We start from the raw sequence: 15,745 nt of genomic DNA, 5'->3' as shown, positions 1-15,745 counted from the left end.
CTCCCTTTCACCTCAGACCCTGCTAGCAGTGAAATGACGACCTCACCAAACCATCTTGGGAGTCCTCTGTGCAGCAGCAATAAAGAAGGTTTCAGTATACGAAGCATGTACCGCAAAGGTTCTTCTGAAGGCAATAAAACTGGGGGGAGGGAGAAGTTAACTAAATCAAGCTCAGTTCAGTATCTGCCCATTCATGAAGGAAGACAGATTCCATTCATATTAGCAAGCCGAACATGCAGCAAAAACCCTCCACAATTTAATTTGAGTCATCAATTTGAGAAAAGAGATTATTTTATGTCATAACTATTGCTTATATGGGAAAAACAGTATTAGGTGCTTAGTATGCTTTAACTATTGTTAAAGGCAGGTGGAAAGGAGGAGGACATGGTCAAAAAGAGCTGCCACCACTGCAAAATGCAGGCTCAAAAGTAGCTCACAGGGAAAACCTCACCTGTAATCTGTCCTAAAAGACATGCTCACATTCTTAGCTCTCACTGAACAGTCCTTTTTTCACTTAAAGACCATGCTCCTACCTCCTCGTAACTGTAATAATCTGGCTTCATCATTGAGAGGTGTACAGTACAACGAAAAGGAAACAGAACAGCTACTATAATCCTGCATGTAACACTAACATTAAAGCTATAATGGCCTTGAGTTTTCTGCTTTTCATGCTTTATTTAATAAAAAAAATTTCACAAAGATGACCTCATATGTAAGACTGGTAAGCGTTCTGCAATTAATCAGTAGAGGCAGGTGACAAAGTGTTTCATATGCTTACCCACAAAGCAGATGAGAACTCCACACTAAGTATGGCATTAAAGAACAAGATTCTGTCTGCCATAGGTTACGAGCAGATGAAGTTACCACTAACGTGGAGAAAACATCTGGAAGGCAGTGTCATATACAGAATTTAATTTTTGACTAAGCAAATGTAACAGTGTAAATTTGCATGTATTAGTTTATCTGCAGTCTGGCTGCTTTGCAAAAAGCCACTCACAAGGCAACATAAGAAAAAAAGAAGGAATGGCTCAAAGTATTTTCATATGATTACTCTTCTGGAGTAACTTTAATGGAAGATTTTCCATAAACATTAAAGAAAAATACCATTTTTGGAACATAGGCACACACAGAGAATCCTTATCTAGAAGACAGAGCATGAGACACTTTGAAATAAGCAACCAATTCTTCACATTTTTTGTACACCTTCCAGTTGTCATTGTAAAATTAAACAGGAAGAACTTGAAGGTCTTGTCAGTTTTCAGATGAAAATACTATTCCTGAAAGGATTAATGGGTAACTTAAAAATATCAGCCACTAATCTCCAAAAGTCTAAGCACAGTACCCCAGAAAGTCCTATACCAACCACTAACTAAGAGAAATTAGGTCAGAATCCAAATCAGATCACACTGGAGTAACATCAATCTTCTTATTTCAGAGCTGTCACATTTTAAATCTTTCATACCGTTTCCACATAAATTATTAAAAGCAAAAGAGGTCTTTGCTTGAACAGAGACTAACCAAAAGTGACATTTCAGTTTAATGTTACAGTCTTAACAAGACATTTTAAAAAGTTCCTCTTCAGTCGCTTAAGATACACATCTCTAAAGGTACCCCCGTCAAACAAACAAACAAGAGGTATCTACCAGACTGCTTGAGGGTTTCCATAAAATGATCTGCGATCAAGCAGCAGTACTTCTAACACTGCAATCTGACAATACAATTTCTTTCTTAACCAGTTTCTGTGCCTTACTCTAATTTCTAGCAGATTGACATACTCTACCACATCAATCCCAGTAAAAACAGAGAAGCTGTTCCCATTTCAATTCTTTACATCTGTCATCTTGCAGCTAAACTGCACTCTGGAACCCGAGAGATGTATTCTGTATTTTGACTCTGCCAATGGCTTGCTGCATAGCTTGAATGAGTTGTACCTTCTTTCCTACACATAAAATAAATAGGATGTAATATCCCCAAATCTTTGAAATCCATTGATGCAAAGCCATATAAACAAAATCATTGATATCTGTAAAACTGTCAGGACTAGAGCTTGTACTACTGTATACTTAAAGAGATTTGGACCCTAGATCTGTTAAAATAAATCAGCGGGAAGCTTAAGCCTCAAAGACTTCACCTATTCAGCTTAACTGGAATTTACCAGCAACATACACACTGTACAAAATCTTCAAGTGTCACTTACCAACTGACACATTATCTCTTTATTACTAATCTGCTACTGTAAAGCATTGAGACCTTTCATTATTGATGCAACCACTTTCTATACTATAGCGTAGATTATTTTTCACAATGGCAATAGTCTTCCAAGATGCAGACTGCAGTATCTTACCTCCAAGTAAAATATTTGAGCAGATTATAATAATTCACTTCTGGAAGTTGTCAGCTGCACTATAAAGAAGTGGCCACTTCATCTTACGCTATTATGCTCCAGATCTCCTTGACTGACTCTGTAATTTACTAGAAGAACACAAAAATTGAATGAAGGCATCTCAATGGTACCGTGTTCCCAGAAGTGGTGGCATGGACTTAATTACAATTTTTACCATCGTATTTATTGCTTTTAAACTCAGTACAGTACATTGACTGACACTGCTGACAAGGCCAGGCAAGGACCAGAAAAAAGTGTCAACTACAGCTTTTAGATATATAGACTGTCTCTTTCCATAATGAGAAGCAGCACACTATCCACATCCTATGACATCTTCTACTATAAAATTCACATTTTATCTACAAACTTGTCACCAAAACCAAACCAACTGTATAACCACTGACAGCAAGACATGGTAACACTTATTTTATATAGAGTAATTTTACAGTGACATTTATGAGCTGTAATGAACTATAGGAACCATGGCATAAACCTACTTAACCCATAATGAACTAGAGGGCAAAATAAGTGGTTTGACTGCTAAGTAATTAAACAATGCTCCAACTTTTTGCCATTCAGCATTAACCTCTTTCATTAAATAACATCATTTCTTACTTGTTATATAACCAGTTTCTGTCTATCCCTGACTGAGTTACAGTATCAGAGGTCTACAGACTGGCAGTTCCTTTGGGACATTTACTGACTCCGGTTTGAGAAAATACAGAGAACGCCATGAGAAAAGCCAAACAAAACCTTCACTCCTCACACAAAAACCCAACACACAATGATTTAACCAGTGGCTATTGCTACCATCTTTGCTAGCAGACACAAACTCACTTTGCTCACATGCTGAGCCCAACAGAAACTAAACAATGTTCCAGTTTATGCTGACAACACTAACGAATGCACTGTAAACCCAGGGTGCCACCAAAAGGAGCAGTCCCTCTTCCCCTGGTTGGGTCAAGATTTACTGCACAAGTCACATTGAATAACCAGGCTTTTTGTTTGGTTTTATTCTGTTTTTTCTTCCGTTGGATCAGCTTACTTGCAGTGCAGGTCCGCAAAGTTTGGCAGCAGTCCTCAGCCCAACTGGACCAACAGAAATGCAGAAATCTTGTCAGAAGCCCATGTTCACAGGGGTATAACAGTACACTGCTTTAGTTAACTCTGAGCAGGCAGACAGACCAGTTTGCATACTTCTGCAACAGGAAACACAGAAAATCCACCAAGTTCTCTTTGTATGTATACTAAAAAACAAACAAACAAAAAAAACCCCCCAAAACACACCCAAACACACAAAAGAAGAAACAAGATAACAGGGTAATGGCTCCCTGCTCCCTCGCAGTAGGGATAAAGCAAATGGCAAATAGAGCTAATCTCAGCTTGAAGGCAAGGCACAATGAAGAGCTGCAACAGACTCAACTCACGCAGCCTGTCAAGGAAAACAGACATGAGATGACTTCTTCCCAGCAAGATGGATTGATGGAAAGTTTTCTCAAGACAGTTAAACCAGTCAACTTTCTTGCTGCTGCAGCTATAAAGACAACTCCTGCTTTACCTTCCTCTTGTCCTAATAAACTAAAAGGGAAAAGTTCCAAAGAAACAGTTAAACTGATCTCTCCTCTCGCCACCTCCTGCTGGCAGCAAATTAATCGCAAAAGCTCAGGCAACTATAAGAGCCATCAACAAGAGAAAGGCAGGAGTAAGATTAAATAAACTCAGTAATCTGCCCAAAGTGCAGGCAGGCAATTGAGCATGTTATTCCAGGGTTGGTTTCCATATAAACTTGGTTGCAACAGCATTATGTTACAATCTAAGCCTTAAGAGCAAGTTTTTCAGACCTGCATTTCAAAATGTTCACTTTCTAAAGCAGCCCAAAGCTCCAGCTACAATATAACTGCTCTAGTAATCACCTAACCTTTATTCACTGTTAAAAGCTTGACCTAAACTGTTAATACTAATAATGTTACTAAGCACTAGGAGTCCATGACTTGCTTAGCTCCTCATTTTGAAATGGTTACGAAGACTGATGCTTCTCTTCAAAGAAAGAAGAAACCTTTTCTAAAATTATTTAATTGTCAAGTCAACCCAAATAAATACTCTCCAAAGGGACTTTTCAGACCTCTTCATTTAAGTTCCAGAACAGCAGTCCAGAAAACTGTATTTCTTTCCTGTTATCCTAGAGCTACTACATATGGGTTTATCCTGGAAGAAAGCACTGCCAGTGACAACAATTGAGTGGGATAAAACTAAAACAACCCTAGTATTTCTTTGGCAGTTTTAATCTTATTTGTCACGAATCAAAACCTTGTTAATGTCAAAACTACCTTTTGACACAGAACCCACAGAATTTTGTTACCATAACTATGAAGCATTAATTAGACCTTTGCACTCTTGCTACTCTATGTGGTTTCTGATCAACAATATTTGAACAAAAAGATATTTTTCTTATAAAGTACAAATGCTCTCCAATAAGAGGTCAAACAAGCCAACTTATAAAGCCGTTTTAATCAAGTATGTGCCAACACACTGTGGACATTTTACCCTGAAGATATATTAATGGATCTGTACCAACCCTGCTTCAAAGAAAGATACTGTACAAGTCATAACTGAGTCTTCTTTCTAATCACAAATATGCAGCTTTCTTGACTCTTGGAACTACAGATACAGGACTGAAAGAGGAGAAGGGGGACACAAAAACCCATATGTATTTTCTGCCAAGGGCAAACACATCAAGAGTTCTAAGATGTTCAGAGTCATCTCTGTTATCTCCTTTTTAGAGGAATATGTTCCAAAGCATAGTCAGCAAAAAATCCACTAAGAATTGAGAAATCAAAGGGAGCTTTCACAACGGTGATAAATGCTTTATGAAAAAAGGAAGGCACAGAGCAGGTTAGAGTTGGCAGAATACCAGGATCTTTAAATTCAAATTGGGAAATATATTCCCTTCATCTTCCTCACTCCTCATCTCAAATGGGGAATAATATGTAATGTATTTTGCATCTTTGTAGTACTTTTCTTTCACAACCAACATTTAAAAATGGCACTTCATCAGCAAAGGTATATTCTGTTGGATGGGACCTTCTGTAAGGGAACCACACTGGATATCCACTTCTCTAGGAAGTGGAGTGTTTTCTGTCATGTAAATTAACTACAATTTACCAAATGGTTTAAGTATATAATCTAAAATATTTGTTCCAAAATAAAGTTAGTAGGTAGTTATGAGTTTGTTGCTATCCTCAAAATTGAGATCTGAAACAAAGCTTTTTTTGGTAACTAAAACACTAGTAGGGGTTTCTTCTACATATTTCTTTTAAGCTCATCATAATGTTCCATAACAACATGGAACCACCTAGGTTAGAATCTGATGAATTGTAAATAAAGATCTCAACTGCTTATATTTGAGCTGATGTACTTATGCTGGAAACAAGTATACATCCACCATCTGGCACAGAGTAATTATAGAAATTAAAACTTCGTTTTTATGGCCTGCCTTTAACAATTTTTACTGATACAGTAATACTTGATCTTCTTAGGGAACATAATCCAGACTCATGCTGTTAAATGACCACAGGACTATACACTGTATGGCGTAAGCAGTTTATTAAGCTGGAATTAAAAAAAAAAAAAAGAAAAAAAATTGCTTGCTCCCTAGTAATAACAGAAACAGTTTCTGTAGTTTTACGTCATGCCGTTAAACTTAATCCACAGTCAAGGCAAGTTAATTTCACACCTGCTGAGTGATATCCTGATGGATGGCACCACAGCAGGTCATTAATTTTCCTTCCTTTTGATTAATTTCCACACTATACACTGGACACAGTCTTTTGAGTTGCGATGTCTGAGTGCAACGCTTAATTCCTGTAAAGGACTAAATCAGTTTCTGACTGCATGCCAAAATGCAAAGAACCCAGATGTGATACAAATGAAAGGAAGTTTCAATAGGCCTGGCACTGTACTCTGCCCAGCCACACCTGTAACAGTGTCAGTCTCATTCAGCAGATTGCCAAATAACTTAAGTGCATTCTTTTTAAGAATAGCCTCACAACTAAAATGTTAGATATTCTTTACTTAAGTATTTGTTTACAGAACAATTCAGGAGCATCAGTATTGCAGATTGCAGTGACTTTACTGAAACAATTGAGAAGTTACCTTTTTTGCCACAGAAATCCTTTACCATTTAGAATTACTGACTTTATATCTAACAAGGTATAAAGGTTTACTAAGACCACCCTTCTTTCAAAGGGAAATCAAGTTGACATGGAGTGAAAGAAGGGGAAGGAAAGGATAACATTCACAAACGTCAATAGCAGCCACTGTTGCCACCACAGCAGCAAGGGGAAGCTGTGGCTCATTTCCTCCCTCCATAGATGATGAAAAGCAGCCGGGGCCCTTGGAGGCCTGTTGTGCAAGAGGGTCCAGTTCCAGGGCAGAGCCGAGCCGAGCCAAGCCAACAGCTCACAGCTGGGCAGCAGGCTCGTCTCACCCCCCACTTTTCATCCCTTGCAAGCCCCTCACTCTCACTCCTTCCTTTCTACTAGATGTGCCAAACCAACAGATCCCTCAATGAGCTGGGTTCAGATCGTTAAAACAATAGAAACCTTTTTCTTACATTAGCTTTCTGCTTGTTTGGTGATCCTGGTAGTCTAACACATGGGTAAGGTTCGTATCAGAGCGGGCACAAATGAAAAGGAGAAACTGTATCTTTTGGTAGGGAAGAGCTGTTTACCATAGCCCCTCTTCCCCTTTTACAGGGTGATTCAAAGCAACAGCTTAAAGAGCCTCATCCTCTGTATTGACTATAGAGGGACCTGACCTTCCTAAATTCCAGTTAGTCTGTGCTTTCATCCATTCTTCTCCCCTTCCTGTCACTCCCCAATAATCTACAACACAGCTAACATTAAACAGCTATTAGTGCTTGTAACTCCTTTGGAGTTTCCTATCTCTTGTTCTCACATCCCAATAACATAGTGAGAGCAAAGTGTAAGAAGATAGAACTTCTTAATCCCTTCCTGACCACAAGGAAGAATAATTTGTGTGTGTGTGTGGGGGGGGGGGGGGGGGGGGAAGCATGCTCATATGCTTACCAGCAGCCATTTTCAGTGTCAGAAGCTATCACAATGAAGACAAAATAGTGAAGAGAGTGAAGGGGAAAGCGGTTAGGTGGTTTCAAAAATCACATTGAACACGTGATTCAGTATGCATGGCCTAAATTTCCAAGTATAATAGGTTGACGCCAGGAAGATGTGACCTCTTCTGGATCCATCTGTGCCAGCAGAAGTTGCTACTATCTTCTTTCCAACCAGAAGTCATAGCCTCCTTGCATCTGCCCATGAAATTAACCTGAGTAAGTGTTCCCTAGACATTTCAGTCAAAACAAGTCAGACAAGTAGTTATTTGCTATTTAAACTACAAAGCTAGTCCAGCTATTTTAATTAGAATAGTTCAGACAGTAATTATCCTGCTCCCTCCACCAAGATTGCAAGAATCTTTTCTACCATCATTCTGTTGTCTCCTTCTGGTCCAGTGTACTGACATTATGCCTTACTATCAAGTACTTGATCAAAGGCTCTGCACAAAGCCTGAGTAGATGTTCGTCTGATATGCATTATAATGGCTACCTGTTTGTTTGCCAACATGCATTCTTCAGTATGAATGGACAAATTTTACTGTCAACTCCTATAAAGAATTTAAATGCAGGGTGAAGTAGAACCTGGATTAACAGGATTTAACTGCTGAAGGAAAAGTCAATGTAAATTATCCCAATCATTAGAGGTTGCAAGCTGTATTTTTTGGGCACAACTCCCACTGCTGGCAAAATGCTAATTTTGACAGAGTCAAAACTATGCAAGAAACAGCTACAGTCTGAACACAATTTACCTTTCAGTCCTTTCCCCAATTACCCAAAACACAGTACAAAAGAGACTTTCAGAAATAACTGTAAGTTTCTGATGTCTGCATTTTTTGACATCTAGGTGCATCTTTGTACCTCTCAGCTCTAAGGGCTGCTATAGAAGCCATTCTCTTTCTACTTAAGATCTCTCCAGCTGTTATCTCTCAGATCTCCTCCTCTTTCAGAGGCATACGATTCCTCTCCTCGTTCCTCAGCCTGGCCTTCTTTAGATGCTACTAGCTGGCACCTGAAGAGGTAGGGGTATAAAATAAGAAAGTACAAAGCCATAAAAACATACAAAAAAGCCACACATGAAGATTGTGGCCTTCAAAAAACACCACCACCACCACCTCACTCTCCTGCCCTGAAAAGGTGATACTTCGAAAGAAAAAAATTTTCGCCTTCCTACATATTCCAAGCTAGAAAACAAGAGAAGCCCAAGCTGTTTTTTCTTCTCCTCACACAAATAAAGAAATAAGATGAGATTCTCTGTACATGCACAGACTAAAGCTTACAAAATCCCTTTACTTTTTATAGCACTTTGTAAACTAAAACCAAAGAACAATAAAGAATGAATTTAAAATTACTATGGGTTTGTATATATTCATTATGTACATAACCATGTAGCAGGCAGAATTTCTCAAAGCAAATCTAAAACAAGTGATTACCACTGAAGGAACGTGATGGAGAATAAAGTGGACAAGTGATATATTTAGCCTCATCCTATCTTTGTCCCTAGAGGAAAGCATTCCTTCTAGTGTGGGAATGGGAGGAGGAAAAACCTTATTTGGTATGTTAAAAAAAAAAAAAAGCACCTAGGAAATGAAGGCGCGTTTTTTCTCAACCCTGATGACCTGCTTTAAATAGTCTTATATAACCATAAAATGAGATTATATTTGCCTTGCTGTGGTTTTAAGCTTATATTTTTCAGTCTGAATGACAGAAGGTTCTTTTCTTCTCCTGCTCCCAGTAGTTTTCTGAACTTACTCAGTTTAAATAATTCTGTCCTTCTCCATCTTTTCAAATCATTTTAAACTGATTGAGAAGAAGCTGGTGAGGTAATTTTGCTTTTGGCTGAACTGTACAGGGATTATATAATCTGAAACTACTTGTTACCCTGTCCTTTGATTTTCACCGGAACAGGAATTCCATCATGCCTGCTCTCTGGCACGTTCTCAAGTAGGCAGATTGAGCTTTTCTCCCCCCAGCTTTGGGAACACAACTCAGTTCTTAGAAAACACTTACAAACTAAAGTATTTTCATCAAACGAAATGGTTTTCCAAAAGCAAGGAAAAGTGGATCCACTTCAGTACTAAGTATTCTCTGTAAGGGCACATTAAGACAAACTTTAGCAAAGCTTTTTGCCACTGCAACAGAAAGCAGTCTAGATATTGTTCATCAGTTATACAAATGGAAGGAGAGAGGAGGAAAAACAGGTCCCTTTTAGTAGAAAAATCTAATAGCGCATCAGCTAGGAACTTCTTCACACACTACACAGGCATGAACATAATTTGAGAACACAACACTTGTACAGCTAAGTGTCCATGCATACGTCAAATATAATCTGAATCACAGGGACAAGATCTACAAGGCAATTAGGAGTCAGACATCCATGGTCCATTCAAACACATTAGCTTAGCTAATCAGTTCTCTATTGTATCAACAGCACAGATGCACTAAGAGCAGTATTGGTGTAAGCAGCAAGGCTTCCTTTCTCTTCCTCACATCAAGAAAAAAAGCTTCTAAAAAAAAACCAAAACAAAACAAAACCCCCCCACAAACCTCTAGTTTTGACCAATGGCACCATGGAGAGCAGAAGATTGGCTGCTGTGGCTATAATCTGGATAACAGTTTTCCATTGTAGATGCATCCTAAACTCACGGCAACATCTACAATAGGACATATCCTACTGCAAACCCTCTTCACTGTCCTAAAAACTAAAGAGCTTGCAGAATCAGAAAGGAAATTCAATAGGCAATATTGTCTGTCTCTAGAAAAGTCAAAGCGAAAAATACTGTATTTTGGACTAAACTTGGAAAAAGTTAAAAAGACTTTTCAGGACAAATACAGTGATATTCAAAGTGATATTCCTCAGAAGAGACTTCCATTGCTAACAAGGGGGGCATTTAGCAGCTGTATGCTCTACCTAATGTTTAATTAGATGAAGAAACCTAAACCTCTAAGAAACCTGGCATCAAAGATGCAAATCCAGTGGAATTACTTCTATTTGCTGATTTTCTTCTGGATCTCCAGAGCAGGCTCAGCGTCCATTCTTCCAGCCTGCTGTAGAAGTACACTATAACAAACAGGACACGTCAGTAAGTGCCTTCCTAGAACCAAGTTAACATTAGGTAGGTAAAGGCAAAGGCTGTGAAATAAACCCACAATTCTAAAGACATAAATACCCACCTATGAATACACACACAAACATTCTGCTTTCAGACAAGCTTTTTGAAAATTATTACAACCTTCACAGCAGTTATTCTAAAGGCACACATGAAGTTGCCAAAAGGATCACCATCTACAGTTCAAAACAGAATTTAAGTGGTCTTGAAACAGTACTGTAGTACTAGCAGAGGGGATAAAAATGAGCCACTATACTGACACTACAGCAGCTGGATGGATTTCTTTACCACTTAGTCATACCTAATGAAGAGAAAGAAAGAGACAGAGACAGATTTTCTAATATTATGAAAATACTACTTCCTTTCTACTCACTGGGGAAGTATGTTGGCAAATGCATCTTTAAAAGATGGGTGGGTACAAAAAGTCTTTTTTCATTTAAACCCTATCACCCAGCTACATGGATTTATCTTTTTAACAGGTAGGATTTGACAGATAACCTGCAGATAACTGTTTAAGGCATTATTTCATCACATTTAGTAGCATCTAGAGTAGTCCATTCACTTTGTAAGCTACAACCACGAGGATCCAACATAGACTATTCTATCACTATCATATCTTAGCCTGCTGGCCTATACCTGTGTTCTACTGCAGAAAGCAGGAAAACAGTATTTGAGCCATGTGGAGGCAGAGTATAACAGTATCTCTAATTAAAGGGGGAAAAAAACCTAAACCCAACCATAGTCAATCACTTAAGTTCATGAGGTCTGCTCTTCAAGAGAAGAGCTGTTCATACTAACCGCTTGACAAAAGAAAGAATACATTTACTCAACGTTTCCCTTTATATTTCAGGTGTATTTCATATTCCTTCCTACAGCTGCATGCCACTCAGTAGCTTCTATGATTTACTCCAAGTTAAGCTGCTGTTATAACACTGGTTAAGATGACTCCTACAGTCTGGATCTGACACAACTTGAGTTTTGTTAAGTCTGAAGAGTGTTTTGGAAATCCATCGCTACGCTCTTAAAACATTTATTTAAATCCAAGGGTATTAAATAAGTGGAAAAAGTATTTTACATATGACTTTTAATGGCTTTCATTAATTTTCCAAACCCAAGAAAAATTCTGATCTTCAAAGCAGTCAACCAAGTAAGTTGCGTTTCGCATAGGTAAGGTTTCATTTAACCCCTTACTTCTCTCCTAGCAAATTGTTCCTGCTCTCCTTACTCAGCCTGCTTTATCTGAAAGACAGCACTGCTTGCCCAGTTAATGACTCTTTAACAGCAATTTAACAAAACAAACAGAAGAATCAGATGGTCTTCTCCCTGTCATCCTGTAACATACTTTAGCATTGGAAGGATTTGTTTTGTTCTGTTAAGGAAAAAAAAACAAAAAACACCACCAACAACAAAAAAAACACACACCGCTTTATGGCCATAGATATCATTAGGCACCTAAAATCTGCATGCAGTGAAAAGTGAATCGCTCCAAAAGGTAATTCAAAAAACAGCCAACTGACAAAAGGGGAAGCTTAATTAAGACAATAGCTAGTAGATTTACACAAAAATTTTAAAAGGTAGTATTTCAAAAGTCATCTAAACTCAGCTTTAGATTTGGTGCCTTGCTCTGCTCAGCTTTCCTATGTTATGACAGGCCACTGAGACAATATGAAGCAAGAATCTGACATTTTCTTGTTAATATTTGTCATCTGTTTATCCTGATTGACTATTTTTGGTGTAAGGACAGTCTCAGCAGAGGTGCTTATACAAACATCTAGAATAATCAAGCCCAACATGTTACTGCAATAGCAGAAATCTGTAAGTCAGTTCTGGTACATGGAAAAAACCTGCAGGACCACAGAAACTGCCGTACACTCACTGGTCGCTCACCTCTTCAACACACATTCAAAGCTTGTGCCACACGGGCAGAGAGACAGACCTTCAAGAAAAATGGCCTTAATCATTACAGACAGTTGCTTGAGGTCAGTTGAAAAAGTCACATCAGAAATAAGACAAGCAAAGAGTTGTTGTGGTAACAAGCAAGCAGATGCAAAATCAATTGGCCTTCTAAAGGCTTGGAATCCTTGCTTGAAACTTGCTGTTTTGAGAATTGGCTGGTGAGCAATCCAAGAGAAAGGTTCGAGTTCATCTCATACGTATTATTAGCTGATTACAACAAAGATTCAGAATAGCTACACAAACCCTATTCACAGAGTTCATCAACACCTACTTAATTTTGCAGAAAAAATTTTTTTTATCCAGGTTTGTCTGCCAGGGATGTGGGTAAGCTGTTTTGCTGTGTCTGAGTTCTAGAAGTCAATGAATTCAGTAAATAAGAACATTTTCTAAGTTATTTATTACAGAAAGATTATGCAAACATGGGTAAACACTTCAGAAGTACATTTTGGGGTATGGGAAGAAGTGCATGAGGTAAAGCTCAGATGTAGCATATATGAGAAACAAGATTTCAGTACCTATGGTAAAACTTCATCCTTAAAGATGAGAAGAAAGGAAAGGAAAAAAGGCAAAAGCCATTCAGAAACCTGGATTTAGAAAGTGATTTTGCCTCTTTCTGAGCACAAAGAACAACCAAACCACTTTTCAGACATAACTAAAATCCAGCTTGACTAAAAGCATGACCATTTTTACCTACTACTGAAAAAAGGGTGTATTTGGACACATCTGCTGAATAAGAGACTTTATTCACTAAAGGCTTTGCACTTAGTCTAGCAGAAGGCTGCTTCCAGTAGAGGAAGCAGCGAGGCTGAGCCTGGCACCAGATGCATATGCTGCCCATGTATCTCCTGAAGGCCAAACGAAGCGGGAGAACAACACAGCCACTTCAGTCTTTTAGGATGTAGAACTGGAGGAGGCAGTAGTAATAGCAGTAATTAAGTAGTGGTGACAAAGAAAACATGCTTCAAATTACAACAGATGTAATCAAAATGGGGGAGGAGGGAGACACACCAAAGCCAGGGAGGAAAGGAAGGTATGACCAAACCCCTGGAAACTGTTACCCAATGTTCTAGAGAATTTCTAACAGTCCTCCCAATTATTATTTTTTCAATCAATCAGTTTTACAGCTCAAACACTGGTCTGCCTTAAATGAGATTTCAAAGATAATATATATATACACATTATCTTTTATATATATATTTATATATATTATATATTATCTTATATATATATATTATCTTTTATATATATGTATTTTATTTATTTTTACACACAAGGAAAGATGGAAGTAGCGCCATAATAACTGGACAACTGTCAGCAGTGCACTCAACCACATGAGCTAAGCAAGAATATGCTACCTCAAAAAAACAAACACAAAACAAACAAAAAACCCACTAGAGAGGTTCGTTCTTCCATTTGTCAAACGAAAGGAAGACAGAACTGGTTCTTATTATATACAGTAAAAAAACAAGCAAAGTTTTTACTCTTGCATTTTTGGGGACAGGGCACACACTTTTATTCTGAGCAACAGGCTAGATCCCCATACTACAGGGAGGTTGGAAACTCTAAGCACTGCAAGGTTCCTAGAATAATTTCTACCAAGCTACAAAGATATTTTATTAAAAAGGTTGCTGATGCAGCTTATTTTAGTCATTTAAAGAATAAGGTGTGTGGCATCTTTAAAAATGTTCTGTAGCTTGGGAAAGGGCAAAAACATACCTTCACTAAAACAAATCTGTTTTCATAATACATTCCATGCTATTGATTTTGAACATGTATGAGTTGTATTTCAGGCATTTTATACAATGAGAATGTTTTTTTTTTTTAATAATCGGGATACACAAACACAAATAGGTATCAATAGTACTTTATACAGAGTGCAAATTTTAAGTATTTTCAGAAGTAATAAAGAATTCAGTCTTCTAAATGAGACTGATGCTTGAACACTTTAAATCAGGAGAACCAGCATTGCCACTGAAAGCAGCAGCTTTATCACTTTCTACTTCCTTCCCCAGCTTATACAGTAAAAAGATGAAGACAAGGAGGGAACTGTTCCATTTTGAAACATGACTGGCCAAAGCCCAGAAAGCCATTTACAGCCACATCAGTGTCTCGGCCAGTTCAGGGCACTGCCACACAAATGCTCTGCTAGCAAATGGGCAGAGATTGGTATGGGGGCACAAATTACATTCAGTTGCGGTCTCAGAGCTTGGTGAAGACCAGGAAGACTAATGACATTCCTACGTAAAAGCACCAGCGAACACTGGTGTTGATTTTCCTCTGATCCTTGGAGCACTACACAGAATATGAGTACAAAAAAATTACACATAATAAAATGGAGTGCTAAAACCTCTGGGTTGCACACAATATCTGAGCATGACATTCTGAAGTACCAAATTATCAATGGGACAACAGAATTCAAGTGTGCCATATCCAATGGGAACAATTCCTCAATCTGGTTCTACCCTTGAGCAAGAACAACAGTCTGAATAAAGGTCAAAAAAATTCTGGCAGAACAGAGTGCAAATGGCAGGCAGAGACAAAAACCCCCACACTGCTCAAGTACATGGGACGCAGAACATTTGTATTTCAAATGTAGAAAGAAAACCACACAGTCTGATTTTCCCAAAAGATGAGAAATAAGATTCTCTGGGTCTCTGTCTAACCTTTCCTTTCAGGTCTCAGAAATGCAAATTTTATGTAGAACACTTTTTGCCATATATTTTAATTACAATAATAATTTTCAATTACAGCTTTTTTTTTTTTTAAGGGTACCTGTTTTTTTCCATTTAAAGGGCTCGCTGTTTTCTTTGCTCTAGACATAGCCACATACATGCCAATATCTCAGTATGTAAGAAAGTGTTCTTAGACACGTTTTAAGTAGTTAATCAATACTGGCATTCTTCCGTAACATTACACAGTGCACAAGCTATGCAACTAGTACAATATGGAATCCACTATGTCAGGCAATGAATCAAGGTACAAGAACTTTAATAGAAGCTGAACAGGAACTAAACCTGTTACAAGCCTTTGCTCCATATCAGCCACTACAGCCCTCACAGGAAAATTTAAGAGCACACTTGGGCCTCATTGTACTAGTTTCCATATACAAAACCAGAGGTTTCAATAGCATTTATTCAAAAAGAGCTTAAGTAAACTGCAACATGACTT

General features: G+C 38.1%; 1 protein-coding gene across 6 annotated transcripts in view; it reads right to left on the bottom strand.

Moving 5' to 3' along the window:
- The window catches only part of MGAT5 (alpha-1,6-mannosylglycoprotein 6-beta-N-acetylglucosaminyltransferase), a 140,269-nt gene that overhangs the window by 116,477 nt on the left and 8,047 nt on the right, over nucleotides 1-15,745 (bottom strand). Inside the window, exon 1 of one of the 6 annotated variants that reach the window (XM_067299356.1) lies at nucleotides 3,429-3,464. The exons of the other annotated variants lie outside the window; for them this stretch is intronic. The gene's annotated coding sequence lies outside the window, so the exon portion shown is untranslated. Of the gene's footprint in view, nucleotides 1-3,428; nucleotides 3,465-15,745 lie in introns of those variants that run through there. 6 annotated transcript variants of the gene reach the window in all.

Source organism: Apteryx mantelli, chromosome 6 (assembly GCF_036417845.1).
Source record: "Apteryx mantelli isolate bAptMan1 chromosome 6, bAptMan1.hap1, whole genome shotgun sequence".
Lineage (NCBI taxonomy): Eukaryota > Metazoa > Chordata > Aves > Apterygiformes > Apterygidae > Apteryx > Apteryx mantelli.
The sequence above is the reverse complement of the archived record's forward strand: the minus strand, read 5'-3'. Positions and strand labels throughout refer to the sequence as shown.